Below are 16,838 nucleotides of genomic sequence, written 5' to 3' on the forward strand. Positions count from 1 at the left end.
GTCTTGAGAATGGAAAAGGATTGATCTTACCCATCTCTTAACCATATTTAAGTAACAGGTATCTTAAGTAATGAGGTTACTAAAGTGGCAGGCCCTCCTCTCCCTCCCCTCCCCCATTGGCTCAGTGGTTGAGCATCGACCTATGAACCAGGAGGTCACAGTTCAATTCCCAATCAGGGCACATGCCCAGGTTGTAGGTTTGATCCCAGTCGGGGCCATGTAGGAGGCAGCTGATCAATGATTCTCGCTCATCACTGATGTTTCTCTCTCTCTCCCTCCTCTCTCTGAAATCCATAAAAACATATTTTAAAAAAAATAAAGTGGCAGAACTCTGAGCCAGATAAGGAAGGCGTGCTCAGATATTGAACAAAATCCATCAGACAGGGAAGGAGGGGGTCACGGTGAACAGGGCATTGTTTTCAATGGAAATAAACCATCTTCCGCTGATCCTTGAACAACACGGGCTTGAACTGAGTTTGAACTGCACGAGTCCACTTATATGCGGATGTTTTTCAACTGACCCATGCAGTTCAATTGGCCGCAGTTCAAGAGTCAAATGAAAATTGAAAGCCACGTATGTGGGGGCCTGGTAAGTTATAAGAGAAATCTTTACTCTGCAATTGGTCGGCACCCTAACCCCGTTATACTAGTAGTTGCTGATAAAGCAGACTTTGGTCTAATATTGTCTTTATAATTTCTGGGCATGGACCTTTCTTGTATCAGTGATATTGCCAATATTGGGAAATCAATGATTTAGTCTCTACCACTTCAAGAGTTGGTAGAGAGTGGGCATTAATACACCCACAAAAGGGGTTCTTGCGCCCAGGAACAAACCCAGACACTGTTGCTTCTAAAATGATTTAATTCAAGGCTAACTCTAATGTCCTCTTAGGAACCTCTGCCCCTGGTTTCAGGCTCTCTGTCCTACAGTTGTCCCTGTCCTCACATGCCCTGTCCACCTTTCATGATTCGAGAGTCCGTGCTGAAGACATGGGCCTCTAAAATGACCTCACAGTGTACCCACCGCCTTCTGATCCTCGGGTGTGAATATACCACATACCTGCTCAGTGATCCCTCGGTCTGTACGTTAACTCTATCGGAAACCACAAAGGGCACTTCTGGGGATGGAGTGGCCTCATGGACCAAGGAGACATTAGACCAGGGTTTGAGCCCGTCACTGACCAGCTAGCTGAACTTGGGCAGCTCAGGCTCAATTTCATTGTCTCCAGAATGGGTGTGGGATAGAATATGTGGCTGAGTTTGGTATGAAGCCATCTGGTCTGAGGATGTTCCCATGACCCTCTGCATCCCCCAGATACGGACACTGAGGTGTTTGTCTACATGCCTTTCTCCCTCTTCAGCTCAGCTCCTAAGGACAAGATCTTCTGTGTCTTGAAGCAAAGTGTCTGGCACACAGTAGGTGCTCAATAAATGCTTAGCAAACAAAGGAGTATCTACTTGGCCTACCTTGAAGAGTGGAAGCATATACAGGTTAATGGGTACAATCAGGACTAAATAATCTGGGCCCAGTGGAAAATAAAAATGTGGGGATGCTTGTTCAAAAACTATCAAGAATTTGAAGACAGAAATGACAGAGCACAGAGACAAGTGCAGGGCCCTTTCTGAGCACGGGCCTTGTGCACCGGCATGGCGCATGTGCTCATAAAACTGCCCTGACACCGTGAACTTTGTCATGAGTGGTGCGCATGAGTCTGCTCAGGCTGCCACAGCAGAGTCCCGGGACTGTGGACCTTAAACAACGAAATGGATGTTCTCACAGTTCTGAAGGTCTGAGGCCGAAGCTCACCTGTCTTCGGAGGCCTCCCTCGTTGGCTTGCAGATGGCCGTCTTCTCCCCGTGTCTTCACATCCTCTTCCCTCCATGTCTGTGTCCTCACCTAACAAGGACACAAGTAAGAACAGATTAGGGCTGTTTTTCATGACTTCCTTTTAACCCAATGACCTCTTTAGAGACCCTGTCTACAAGTAGGACCATTTTCTAAAGGACTTGGGGTTAGGACTTCAATATATGGATTTGGGGGGAGACACAATTCAGTCCATAATAAGCACCATCAAATATCGATGCTGTGAAGGTCATCATTTTGAGCTTGGCTCCAACCACATGTACTGCAGCCCTACCCTGTAAAGATTTGTGTGACACCCAGTTTTTGCTGATTACAAAGAAAAGGCTAAAGGAGGAAAGCCCGCCATGTATCCTGCCATCCAGGGGTTAATGTTTTGAGGTACATTCTTTCTGCCTGTTTTCAACATGTGCACATCTTGATGGTACCAACTGAGATGGCACCATTTGGCACCTTCCTTTTTATAGTTAATCACTTCTCCCTCTCCCACCCCACTGAATCCGTGGAATCAGCTTTTGGCATTTCCACGGCGGCATATGAGCTTCCAAATGCATCCTCAGTTCTCAGATGCTGAAGTCACGTCCCAAAATAGGCTGATCTCCCTTCAGCCTGGGCGACCCCTCCCAGGAGGCCGCCCCTGAAGACACCTCGCGGTGCACAGAGCACAGGACGACGAGCCCACCCGACTCTGCCAGCCAGGGCATTTCCTGACGCGTGATTGGGTCAGAACGTGGAGCAGAAGGGAGAGTGTGAAGAATAGGATCGTGGCTTCAAGGGGGGGTGGGGGGGTGTCTCCATCTGTCCTCCGTGGTTTCAGAGCTAATTATTGTGGATGTGATGGCTCAGCATTCATTCCTCATATAGTTCCCTCAAGAAAGAACCATTTAGTCCACCAATTACTTTACCTCTTTTTAGGGACACTTTCCTTAATTGCAAAGGAATCTAAAAATACAATTGGCTGACTTGATGTGGGCAGTATCTTGTTTAGAAAGTTAGGCTGGGAGAAAAATGCAATTAAATCGTCAAAATAGAATTGTTTCTCAGATTTAATTTAAAGTGGCTCATTCCTGTTTACTTTTCCTGGTTTTGGAGTTAAAAGCAAAGAAAGTTACCAGGACAACTGCGAGTTATGGGATGAAGACATTAGGCTCCGAGCGTGGGCTGCTGCTCCTAAATCACTTTGGTTTAAGTAACACAATCTGATGCTCAATTTCTGAGGTACCTGAAGCAAAGAATTAGCCAGTTTGGGGCACCGTGGGCCATTTTTATTAAAGAAATACACTCTGAACTAAGTCCCCCCATCCAAATAGTTCCACTCCCCTAAAGGACCCAGCACACATCCTCTCAGGTGTGCAAGAGCAACGTGGACTGTTGCACGCACAAATATTAGTGATGAGAACACCAAATCCCACCCAAAGAGCAAGGTGTGTGTGTGTGTGTTTGAATGTATGTGAAACGTGGGTTTCTGTTGCGTTTGGGTGGCTCTTGGCTTCTTTATATGTAGAATTGAAGGCTCTTCAAAACAGAATGAGCCAGGTGAAAAGTGACCCTTCCACACTGGGTGGTGATGGAAATGCCACTGATTCTGCAAACGTGTATGAACCACTGATTTGGAGCGTGGCCTGGGTTCCTGGGAGCTGGAGGTGGATGTAGCGTGGTTTCTCTCCTCGAGGAGCTGAGGCACATCAGGGAGACAGATCATTTTGATGGCATGTCCTCAGCATGGAGACAGAAGTAGCGAAGAATAGCCGAGAAGCCACTAAAGAAGGAGGAACCCCCCCCCTCCCCCCACCCGGGTGGCTGCACAGATCTGCTAGGCCTGTGGTCGGCAAACTGCAGCTCCTGAGCCACATGTGGCTCTTTGGCCCCTTCAGTGTGGCTCTTCCTAAGCCTTAGGGGTACCCTAATTAAGTTAATAACAATGTACCTACCTATATAGTTTAAGTTTAAAAAATTTGGCTCTCAAAAGAAATTTCAATCGTTGCACTGTTGATATTTGGCTCTGTTGACTAATGAGTTTGCCGACCACTGTGCTAGGCCGAGGCAGGACAGCACAATTCAATTCAGCAAATACGCAGTTGTCCCCTGTGCCCGGGCACAATCCAGACAGAGGCTCAGACAGAGCCTGCGCTCTGAAAGCTGTGGCCAGTGAAGGAGATGAAATGAAAATTAAAAAGTGAGCACGGGGTGGTAGGTGCTCCAGAAACGTTTGGCAAAAATGAATGAAATAAAATGTAAAATAGATGAATACTGAACACTGCAAAGAGTGTCAAGATGGTTAAGACATGGCCATGGTTCCTGTCCTTGGAGGAGGAAGGGAGTGAGGGCCGGTGGGGAGAGCGGCTGTATCCCTTTATCAAACCATTTTTTATAGCATTTTCCTTTCAATTTAAAAAAAAATAACGCATGCTTAGCAGGACACAGGATCACGTAGTATTCCTGCCAAAAATGCATAACCTGAATCTAATCATAAAGAAACACCAGACAAACCCAAACTGAGGGACATTCTACAAAAAATAACTGGCATATAATCTTAAAATTGTTGAGGCCAAGAAAAAGGCTAAGGAACTGTTCCAGGTTAAAGCAAACTACAAATGAATTTTCTGATTTTGGCCAGTATTCATTCACATATTTAGGGATAAGGAGGTTCAATGGTAGAGAGAGAGAGGAAGGGAGGAGATGTCAGATGAGCAAATGGGGTCAAATGTAATCATTCAGGTAATCTGTGTACAGGCTTTCTGGAAGTTTCCTGTACTGTTCCTGCAACTTTTCTGTAAGTTTAAATCAACAAATAAAAAGTAAAAAAAAACAAACAAACTAATTTTAGAAATTGCCTCTTACAGCTGTGTGACCTTGAGCAGGCAACAGAACCTCTCTGTGCCTCGATTCCTATCTTTAAAATGGGAACATAATAGTGCCAACTCCACCAGATGATGGTGACGACTGAGAACACCACATGCGTTTGAGGCTTATCGCAGAGTGGCTAGCCCGTCATCAGTGGTTCGCGATGATACTTGTTGTGGCCTTCGGTATTATCAGTGATATTTGCACAGGTAACAGGTCACATTGCCCTTGCACACCTGAGGTCATGCGTGCTGGGCCCTTTCAGTGAGTAGAACTGTTTGGATGGACACGCACACTACGCAGCAGGCATCACTTACATCATTTACACGCACACACAGCCTTTGGAGGACAACTCTCCCGGTTCTCCGGGCCCGGGGTTGGGCCACGCTGGCCAGCACAGCTCGCATGCGTTTCCCTCTTGCTCCCCACACACCCGCTCCCCTTCGCACTTCATTACCTTTGATCCATCTGGTTATCGCAGCAAAGTTCTCCCCTCCCCTTCAACACCGTCTCCCTCCTCGCTGCCCACCCCAGCTCTCAGCAGCCCATAATCTTCTTATCACACTTCATCCGTCCGCTTCTGTCTCCGGGCCCTGTGCTTCCCCCGTTCACTCCAATTTTCTTTTTGAAGCTCCCTCCTTCCCCCCCTTATTGTCTTCTCACTCACTCCATCATTGTAAGTCTGGCCTCTCTGAGCCTTTCTCTTCCACACCCTGGAAGGTGCAAGAATCTCTCTTCCAGCTCTTTCCCCAGCCCCGGGCTCAGCTGGCCCGATGAGTCACGCATCTTTCTTGGCTGAAGTCCGGCTTGGACCCTACCTGAGCTGTGTAAAATGTTAAAGGGCCAGCAGGCTACTCCTAATCAAAACAGCTTCCACGTGTGCCAACGTGCTCCCTGCATTATCTCACGTCGTGGCATGGCAGGTGCGACAGTTGTCCTAATTGTATAAGTGACAACACGGAGGCTGGAGAGGCCAAGGCACTTGGCCAAGGTTACAGACGAGCAAGTGGTGAAGCAGGGATTTCATCCTGAGTGCGCCTGACTCCGGACCCCTTGCTCATCACCCGAGGCAAAGCCCCATGGTCAGGTGTTGGAACAATCAAGGGTTTGGTTCTCCCTGTTCCCTGGGCATGAATTAGCCATTCCTGGAAGTTGGGTAAGAGAGAAACATATCTCACCTCAGAGGCTCCCTCCTCCTAAAGCAGTGGCTCTCAACCTTGGCTGCACATTGGAATCACCTGGGAATCTTTTTGAAAATCCTGATTTCTGGGCCTCATCCTCCAGAAATTCTGTTTCTTTGTTATGGGGTGGGGCCACAATAGTAACAAAGAAACAGAATTTCTGAAGGACGAGGCCCAGACATCAGGATTTTCTAAAGATTCCCAGGTGATTCTAATGTGCAGCCAAGGGTGAGAACCAATGTTCTAAAGCTATCCCTGACATCTTGCCTCCTCCGGCCCTGTTACTTAAATCATTCCCACCTGTTTGCATGATTGTGGTTATTTACCTGTCTCTTTCCCCACTTTTCCTGGAGGTTACTTGGCACATGGCATATCGTAGGAGTTCGATAAAGGGTTAGGACATAAATGATCAACTGGAGATGATGGTAAAAGTAATCCAGGGGAAAAGTCCCACCTCCTCCTCACCCCAGTTGGCTTGGTTGGATCAGCCAGAAATTGACTCCTGGGAATTCCCCAGGGCAGGCCCCATAGGTGATTTTGAACTAAAAGAACAAAACGGGAACAAATACAATATTTGTATTTGCATGTGGCCCCTGAGCCGTAGTTTGAGGACCCCTGCTATAGGGCTTGTGAGCAAGAGAGGAAGGGGGCCCTGAGGGAACTCTGTGTGTATTTGGGTCAAGTTTCCTGATGGGATGGCCTTCCAGCCCATTGGGTTTTCCCAAGGAGGAAGTCGTTGGTGTGGCTTCATATGCAAATGATGCCAACAGCTCAGAGCAGCGAGCCAGGCCCTATTCTTGCTATGTCCACCGTCTTACTTAATCCTCACCACACCTATATCCTCACTGCACCTATTTTCACAGACTAGGAAACTGAGAGCAGAAGTCAAATGAGCTGCCCAGAGCCAATTAGCCAAGAAGGAGCAGAGTGGAATTCAAAGCTAGCTTGGTCCCATGCAAAGCCCCAAGGAAGAAACAAATAGCGTGGACTTAAGGCACCGGCCATGTTAGCCAGCCTACTGGGGCTCAGATCCCAGCACCCTTAGAAAGAGGCCACGGGGCAGGGCTGGGCAGCAGCGCGGCAGCCACCCTCGCTGGGGTGGGTCCCTATCGCAGTCTCCTCCCCAGCTCAGTCCACTCAGAGCTTACTTTCTTGGCACCTGCTGTGTGCCAAGGAGTGAGCAGGTCCTATCAAAACAACGTGGTCTTTGCCCTCGGCCGACTGTGGGCTGGAGGAGGAGGAGGAGGTAACAGAGAAGTATGAGGACAAAGGGGCGTGTCACCGCTGCTGGGAGCCCAGAGGAGAGAGGAGCACATTCCAAGGCAAAGCTTCTGGGAACAGGTGGCAGGTGCCGGGGAGACCATTGGCTCCTGGACGCCACAACTTGGAGGCTTCATGTACAGAGAAGAGTGACATTGGGAATGATGACCCACAATTTAAAGTCTTCCTTTTAACAGCTCTCCCTTGATGCACCGTGGATGGGGCAGTCATTATGGGCTCTGACTAAGGGCAGACTAGTTTACTCAGGGTAAACTAGTACCTCAGTTTCTGCATCTGTAAATTGGGGTCAATACTAGTTGTCCTCACATATAGGGCTTGGCATACAGCAACTGGTCATTAAATCAAAGCGTTACCACCATCGCCATCCTCCATTATTTCTGGAGCCAACATCCTGGTGGGAGGACGAAGGCTAGTTTCTCAGGAAGAACCCCAGCCTCCTCTTCCTCCACCAAGCCTCTTGCACCCCCACGGCACATCTCTGCCTGTTTCCTCTTCAGCTACCTCTGGAATGGCAGGTGGATGTGTGTTCTCCATTCAGGGCTCCGTGTGAGAGAGCAGAGCAAAGAGGAATGGCTCATAGAGCGCCAAAGACCGGCAGCCTCGCAGCCAGGAGGAATCTGGCTTTAGGAGATTTGTATCATCTTCAGCGAATCAGAGCTCAGCTCTGTCACTCAGTAACGGGTGACTTCAGATGGCTTATCATTCCCAGCAGCCTCAGTGTCCTCCTAGCTCAGAGGCACTGAGGAGCGCACATGGGATCTGCATGTCCATTTCGGACACGGTGCATTGCACGCGGAAAGCCCTTAGTGGGGTAGCTGCTATCTGCTCCCTCCTCCCTGAAACGAGAACCGCGTTTCTTGTCTCTGTGTCTCTCTGGCTTTTCAGAACCTACTTGGCAAATCTGCACATTGGGATGTTAAGGATATTTCTTGGTAGAAACATCACAAAAATACCTGATCTCTTCTACCAGAGGGCTAGGGACCAGGGTGGGGTAGACAGTGGGCCGCCTAACTTGGCTGGAGTTGTACAATATGAAGTTCCAGGGCGTGGCTGTTCATTATACAGTGGGGCCTTGACTTACGAGTGTCCCAACTAACGAGTTTTCGAGATACGAGCCATCTCTCGGCCGATTTTTTGCTTTGAGTTGCGAGCTAAAATTCGGGTAATAAGCCAGCTTCAGATACCCCACCGCTAGTTGGTGCAGCGAACGTCACAGTGAACGCCACATCAGCCCAGCATCACGTGTCTCACTCGTTCACTTTATGATTTGACATACGAGTAATGTGAGTTATGAGCTCCATCATGGAATAAATTAAACTCGTAAGTCAAGGCCCCACTGTACACTTAAATGGCACTCACAATGGACTATAATAACTCTATGGGGCAGGTACAGTTTCTAGGAAATGTGTCCTTTTTTTCTGGGGGAAACAAATATATAGCAAACCTCAGTTTTGAGCCCCACCCATTTGGAATTTGCTAGCTACCTGGGGGGCGGGGGGCAGGGAGGGGGTAGGGCCTCTGTGAAGCTTAGATGACATCATGAACGCAACATGCTAAACACATAGTAGGTTCCTAAGAAATAGCTGTTTTCCACCCCTTTTCCTTTGTCTATAGAAAATGGGTTTTCTATACCCATATACCGTATAATTAGAATGATAGGCACTTTTCAACGTGGGTAAGGCGTACATTTCAATCACTTTGGAAACACCCATTCAGGCACAATTGCTGGGCTAATTATAAATCCCTCTTTTTCATTCATTAAGCCAGAGTCCCAGAGGGCCCCCACAAAGGTGTGCTCTGTTGGACTAATTCAAGGCCCTCTGTGTTTGGCAGACCTCCTTTGTCATTCTGGTGTTGGGGGACAGGCCTAACAGGTGTCTTACAGCTCAGCTGGGTCATATCAGGTTCTTCCTGAAAATGCTTAAATTTCCGAAAACATGCTTTGGGCTCACACGAAAGCCAACTCCATGCGAGGCGAAGAGATGCTGTAAGGGGCATCTGGAAACATGAGCGAGCAGTCGGATAAAATGTATCTTTCTTTAATGTTGGTCCAACTTGGAGATGCTTGGCTGTTTACTGATTTTTAAAATGTCATCTCTTTGGACAAAGTGCGGGTTCCCTTTGGGATGGGCCCCTGAGGGTGAAAGCTCCCCACTGGGAGCTGGGTTGGTGGCTTGAGATCTTATTCTGAGTTGTCTACTTTTAGAAGAAGCAATAACATCTTTGTGACATTGGATAGCAAATGTTTCAAATACCATTTCAACACCAAATGGTATGATCCATGAAAGAAAGGAATGGATAAAATCAAAATGAAGAACTCCTGCTCTTCAAAAGATAGTTAAGCAAACTTTTTAAAAAAGCACAAAACAGCAGCAACACCAAAGCCCCACAACATATTAGGAAGAATATTTGCAAATCCCACAACTAATAAAGGATTCGTATCCAACATTCATACAAGGAACTCTCGAACCTCAATAATGAGAAAACAAAGTACCCATTTTTAAAGAAATGGGCAACATATTTTAATAAAAGCTCCACCAAAGAAGACAATTATTCAGCAAATAAGCTTATGAAAGATGCTCAAAATCATTAGTCATCGGGGAAATGCAAATTAAAACCACAATTTAGAAACTACAACACATTTATTAAAAAGGCCAATAAAATAAAATAAAATAAAACCCACCACCAACAACACTGAAAATGCCAAGTGTTGGCAGAGATATGGAGAATTTGATCTCATACGTTGCTAGGGGAATACAATATGATACAGGCACTTTGAAAAACAGTTTAGCAATTTCTTATTAAATTAAACATACACTCCCCATATGACTCCACAATCCCACTCCTCGGCATTTACCCACGTGACGGAGAAGCTATGTGCACACAAAAACCTGTATGAGAATGTTCACAGGGGCTTTAGTCATCATCACCAAAGCTGAAAGCCACGCAGGCATCCCTCGACTGTGGAGGGGGTCACCTGTGACCGATCCACACAGTGGGCTGTGCATTAAAGGGGTGGCAGGTGCCGTCACTCATGATGTCACAGGAATATCACTATGTCTCAGTGATGTGATAGCATGCGAGGGGCACTTCTCCTCTGTGGTATTCTTCCCTCAACCCCATCGTTTCACTCCGAGAAAACTATCAGGCAAACCCAAATGGAAAGCCATCCTCCAAAACACCAGACACTTCTCAAAGCTGTCAAGGTAGTGAAAAACAAGAAAAGATTGAAAAATGGCTACCTTTTTTGTGGGATAGAAAAAGAAGGCAGTCATGCGGGGCAATGGTGGAATCCCGTTAAAGCCCAGAGTGTAGTTCATAGTCATACAGAGATCCTGGTTCCTTCCTTTAGACAGGGGTGGTGAAAATTATAACATAATTCACGAGCCATATAAAATTACCCACGTAAAAAACAGCCCGCTATGTTTGGGCAAACATTTAATTAACTCACCCCTAATGCTTGGCGGGGCCTTATACGGCAATCAGGCCGGACGTTCCCGCCCCTGCTTTAGACAGATGTACATGGTAATGTACGATGGTCACATTAGTGAAAACTGACACCTCGGGAAGGGTACATGGGAACTCTACACTCTTTGCAACTTTTCTGTAAATCTAAATTATTCCAAACAAAAAAAATTATTAAAAACCAAGTATGTCGGGCAACAGAGCAAGCACTCAATAAATGACGACGACTGCTACTCTTGGGAGGAAAAAGCATTTGGTAGAAAACGCAAATTACAAAACTTCTGCCTCACGTTGCATTAGGGTTCGTGCGGTCAATTGCTCTTACAAATGTCATGTCACATATCAGTCTCCACAGATTAGAGCTGGGAGGGAAGGAAGTATGTCTGGCCACGCCCCCCTCTGTTTCCAGATGAAGAAATAGAAGTGGGAGAAGAAGGAAAAAGCAAGAAGAGGAACAATAATGATCATTGAAATAACAGGAAGACTGTTTTAAAAAGTAATAATAAACAATAAATGACACCCGCTGTACCTCGGGCACTGTTCCCGGCGCTTGTGCCCATTATCTCACTTATAACGACCCTGCAGGATACATTCTATAAGAGTCTCTATTTTCCAAGGAGGAAGCTGAGGGACAGAGAGGCTCCGTACCTCTCTCAGGGTCACACAGCTTGCAGGGCTGAGCCTTGAACTCAGGAAAAGGAAAGGAACTTGGATTCATTCAGCATTGACCATGACGCAGGCAAGATGCCAAATGTCTCCTACACCTTACATCATTTCATTCTTCACTAAATTCGACGAGATCAGCACCATGATCCAAAGTCACCCATGAGGAACTCAAGGTTTACATAATTGCCCTGCCACCCAGCAGGCAGGTGGCAGACCTGGGATTTGAACTTGGGTCCATTGGACCCCAGCCCTGCGTGCTCTCTACCACGCTCGCCTCCTCTCGGCACCGGTAGAACGGACCACCAAGAGCAGACTGGCGCCTCCACCTTTCCATTCACGATGTGCTCCACATTCAGGAAGGCTTTGCTTCCCCAGTCAGACATTGTCTGGTATTTTCTCTTACAAGCAGAAAAGACCTCTTCTATTCAGAATTCCTTAAGACTCGGAGAGCGGACCTAGGGCTTGTCAGATCCCCAGGACCCAGGATGACAACTATGTCCATTTTACAAATTTCAAAAAATTCATCCAAGACCTAGCACGTATTAACGGAGTCAGTAGGATGTTAACATCTGACAATATGAGCTGAGTCTGATGTCTGACGCTCCGGCCAACCTCTGACTGTCCGCGGCCGCGAGGGTATGAAAAGTGTTACATGTATTTAGACATATTGGGAGGAGAAGTACAAAGCGATCATCTGTTTGCATCCCCCGCCCATATGTGGCCACAAATGGAACGCATTGAAAAGGTCACCAGGGGTCAGGAGATTTAGTGAACGGGGCACAACACAGCCTTGTGGTCCACTTTATTTCCTCCTATAAAATATAGGTTGAGATAAACGAGAAATCCCTCAGATTTGGTTTTATAGCTCAAATTCATAAATTCTCTGCATTCATTAGAAAGCGATGGGCTCCCTGCACCCACTTGAAAAGCTCGCATCCCCGGGGACAGATACAGAATATTAAAAAAAAATCCTGATCAAAGAAATATTGCTTCTCCCTGCCTTTCATTGAGCAGATGTGCAATGCGTCCCGAGAAAGAAATAGAAAAATTCCTGAGTGATTTATTTGATGAACCTAGTTTTAACCGAGGTTATTGCACGCCTGATATCATGACGGGGATTATTAGTTTCCAGTTGAAAATGACCAGAGAGTCCCGTTCACTTCATCAATATGGCCCATTTATAGGTTGTCAGGGAGGCAACGTTGGGCAGCCAGGGCACTTTGTCTTAGAGTTATTTCTCTATTAGATGGCTGCTGTCTTTATCATGAAGACTTCTCGCTATTTAAGAAAACCCAGACCAGAAAGATATGTCTGCTCCCTCCCAGCGTTTAAGACATTAAAAGCAGATGCATCACTTAGAAAAATGAGTCTTTTATTCAAAAGCCACGCTGCCACAGAAGGCATTTGCCACAGAAAAAATGCAAACAAATATTATTATGCCCCTCTCCCCCCAAAACCTCCCTTTTTCTAGGAAGAAAGTTGACTTTTGCTTTGGCTGAAAAGAACACTTTGTATAACCCAAGGGTTCCCAGATTTAGCAAAGCAACAAAATTATGTTGAAAGTTAAGGGTGGGGGCAGGGAAGCTCTATATGGGATTGCCAAGTAATCTCACGAGTCTCCCTCCACAAATGCATATATTGTCTCCGTAATTCTATGGAGAAAGGACATTTTCATGCACACACACACAATTTTAAACAACATAGACATTGAAAAAGAACGCAATCGCCCGATCCAGTGTTGTTCAGTGCTTAGAGCATCGTCCCAGGGGCCAAAGGGTCTCTGGTTTGATTCTCGGTCAAGGGCATGTATCTTGGTTGCAGTCTCCATCCCTGACTGATGTGTCTCTCTCACATAGATGTTTCTCCCTCTCTCTCTCCCCCGGTTTCCTCCCCTCATTCTCTCTAAAAATCAATAGAAAAGTATCCTCAGATGAAGATTTTAGAAGAAGAACACAACCTCAGGTCAGTCCTTCTCGCTAGGAGAGAGGCCAAGGTGCTCGCTCCACAGACCAAAAGAGCGGTGGTTGCTGCTCAGCCCTGGTCTGCAGAGGGCCCTCAGAAGCCAGTGGAAGGTCCGGTAAAATCTGTGAGGAGCGACACTGATGAGGGGTGGCAACTGCTCGTTCTGAAAGTTTTCATACCTCCATAATACTTGTCCTAATTGTCCTGGCACTGTGACAGGAATAGTGCCAGTAAGAATAAGAAGCAGGTACTATTTATTTATTAAGTATATATTAGATGTCAGCTTCTTGCTCTATGCTTGACATGCTGGTTTGTTTTCGTTCTTGCAACAACTTGTCAGTATTATTATTGCCACTTGACGGACAGGTAAGTGTGACCCAAGGGCACCAGGTGGTCAGTGATGGGGCTGACAGTCCACCGCAAGGCCCGGGCCGGAAGCCAGCGTGCTAACCAGCCTGCCCTGCCTCCTTCCGACTACGCTCCTCTGGGCTTGTGTGTCTGTGGGTCCAGATCTCCCACATGTGCTTGGTGTCCTGTTTTCAACTTCACATCCTCCACAAGCAGTGCAGGGCCTGGCCAATAGCAGACACTCAATCCCTATTTCTCAACAAACAAATACATACATGAAGGCTTTGAGCTTGCGAAATTTGTTTTTGAACATAGCGTGGTGGGAAGCTTAAATGAGATCATACATGTAAAATGCTTACAACGATGCCCTGGATATACGTGGGTGACTTCCATGAGAAGAAATCAGCTTGGAGAAAGATGTGCGGGCTTGATCCGGTGGAGAAGTGCCGGCCTCCCTGCAGAGAAATCTTCACACGAGGCATCGTCTCCAAAAGGATTTAAAAAGTCAGAAATGATCACTTACAAGGTGGGTGCAATGGGTGGAGGGGCTAAAAGCTACAAACTTTCAGTGATAAAATAAATAAGTCATGAGGATGTAATGTACAGTATGGTGATTATAGTTAAAAGTACTGTATTGTATATTCGAAAGTTGCTAAGAGACTATATCTCATAAGTCCTCATTACAACAGAAAATGTTCTGTAGCTGTGTGTGGTGATAGATGCGAACTAGACTTTGTGTGACTGTATTGCAATATACACAAATATCCCATCAGCATGTTGTACACCTGAAACTGACATGTGTTCATTCTACCTCCATTTAAAGAATTTCCCTTGAAAAAGAAATGACAACTTATAAAATGTCCATAAATATTACTTTTTTATGCTCTCTCTATCTCTTTTTAGTTTTTATTGATTTTTTAGAGAGAGAAAGAGAGGGAGAGAAACATTGATGTGAGAGCACAACATGAATGGGCTGCCTCCAGCACACCCCCACCAGGGAGGATCAAGCCCGCAATCCGGGCATGTGCCCTTGACTGGAAATCGAACTGGCAGCCTTTTGGTGCACTGGGTGATGCCCAACCAACTGAGCCACACTGGCCAGAGCTGCTCTTTTTTTGCCATATAACATTATAACATATCCTTATATTATATACATCACATATGCCATATGTGATATGTATGTAACATAATGCCTCTTATATCATGAACAAAAGATTGCAAGCTAATAAAATAAAAACAAACTGCAAGCCCTTCTTGATGAAAGGATTTTTTTAAACAAATTTTGTTTCCTTGGGCCCCACTAGAAAATTATAAGGGGTTGAAAATGGGGGTTCTCCTGGACATAAGATAGAAATACAAACTCTTCCTTATTTGCAAAACCGGGTTGACCAGTGCTGGTTAGCTCCCTGGTCTTCTCTGTGGAAAGCCTTTATAGATACTGTCTGAAGCTCCAGCTTAGAAATTAGTGTTGTATTCGGCTCCACCGTGTTGGCATTGTGAATCAGACAGCAATGCAAGCCCAGGGCCATTGCGCTATTCTCCCAGAACTTGCCCCAGACATCGCCCAAGGTGGTAATGAGAAAACGATTACAATGAGACCCATTCATCTCTAATCTCTGCACCCTAAATTACCAGGGGGCCCAGGGACAGTCCTTCCCGGGGCACCCTCTGGGCCCAGGCCGGGAAGGTGACATCCTTGCTGTTTCTTATTTCAGTGAGTGACACTCCCTGCCTTTCCCTGACAGATGTTTCCCTGAGCAAAGCAGCTCTGGCTGCTGAAATGATTTCTAAGTCTCTTCCATCAGCAGGATTGGGAGAACAAGGAGGCTGGCGAGCCTTCAACCCTTCCGGTGAGTAAAAAAGTGTTGAAAGTCAGGGTTACCACTATAGCAGCAGAATTCATAAATGACCAGGTTACACTGTGGATAACAACTTCATTGGATTTTGCCTTATTGAGATTATTACCCCAAATAAAAAGGACAGGAAAAAAAATTGGGATAAATAGATTTATGCTAGTTCCCCCTCCCCCTCACCCTGTGTTTGAGCTCAATGTGATTTCAATACAGGAGCTTAATGCCGAGAGGGAACAACCATTTTCCATCTTTGCTCACAGAGCGAGGAATGTATGTGGCTTTGAAATAATAAACAGTTAAGTATTGCTTATAATATGTTATCAGATTGACAATGTCTGCATTGAGCTTTAAAACAAAACTTCATAGATAAATATCTATTTTAGGGACTATAGGTCCTTTAAGAGTGTCTTTTCTATAGATAATATATAGGCAAGATTATCTTCATAGATAAATATGTAGAAAAGCATAGGTTTTTTCCTAGATACATCTGTTTTCCAAAGCTATAAATCTACAGAGAGCATCTTTTTCGCATCAGTCTTTATGAATCAATTCTGCAGAAAAATCCTATAGTAGCGTATTCTCTTGCCTATGCACACTGCCTTCTTTAATTCAGGAATACCACAAGACCCCAGGTCATCCCGGCCTTCCGCAAACACCCCTCAGACGAGGAGCCACCGGGCTTTGACGTCTGAAACCTCACTTTGGAAGAGACTGAATGAAGTTAAGGACACAAAGCTGTTGTTTGTTTTGTTGTTTTCAAGACAGTTTCAAGGCTTGATGGTTGACCAGCTTCTAGCCTTTTTACAGCAAAAAAGAAAAAAGAAAGAAAAGAGGCTCTTCTTTATATTCACTCAGGCCCGAGAGCTATTTTGTCCAAAGCCTCATCCAGAATCAGTGTCTCCTTCCTCCTGCCCCTACCCCCACCCCTTTCAGTTTGTTTTAAAGGCTTTTGTTTTGTTGTGTGTTTTTCAACCAAGGCCATTTGCACTTGTGAATGATAATGAATTGGTGCTCCTAGAAGAACTTGAACTTCTTGGGTAAAAGATGTGTTCCGGGTTTAAGTTGTCAGCATTGACATGATGATCTCCAGAGTGTGGCCCTAGTGACTTGATTACTGAGTCACTGTTTACTGCCAGGTCTGTCACGGAGCTGCCAGCGTGAGGTCAGATCTAAAGGAAAGAACCTGGTGACGCTCTCAGAACGGGGATCTTGTTTTGACGGAATAGCTGCTGTCACTTGCTTTCATTTCGGGGTGGATGCCACAGAACGCGTCTGACTTCGGCACCAGGGAAATCATGCTCAAGCTCCGTTGAAAATCAACAAATTTGATGTAGGTATCAGTGTCCTTTAAGACGTCCATGCCCTTTGAGACAGAAT

This window comes from Myotis davidii, unplaced genomic scaffold, assembly GCF_000327345.1.
Source record: "Myotis davidii unplaced genomic scaffold, ASM32734v1 scaffold72, whole genome shotgun sequence".
NCBI classification, from domain to species: Eukaryota; Metazoa; Chordata; class Mammalia; order Chiroptera; family Vespertilionidae; genus Myotis; species Myotis davidii.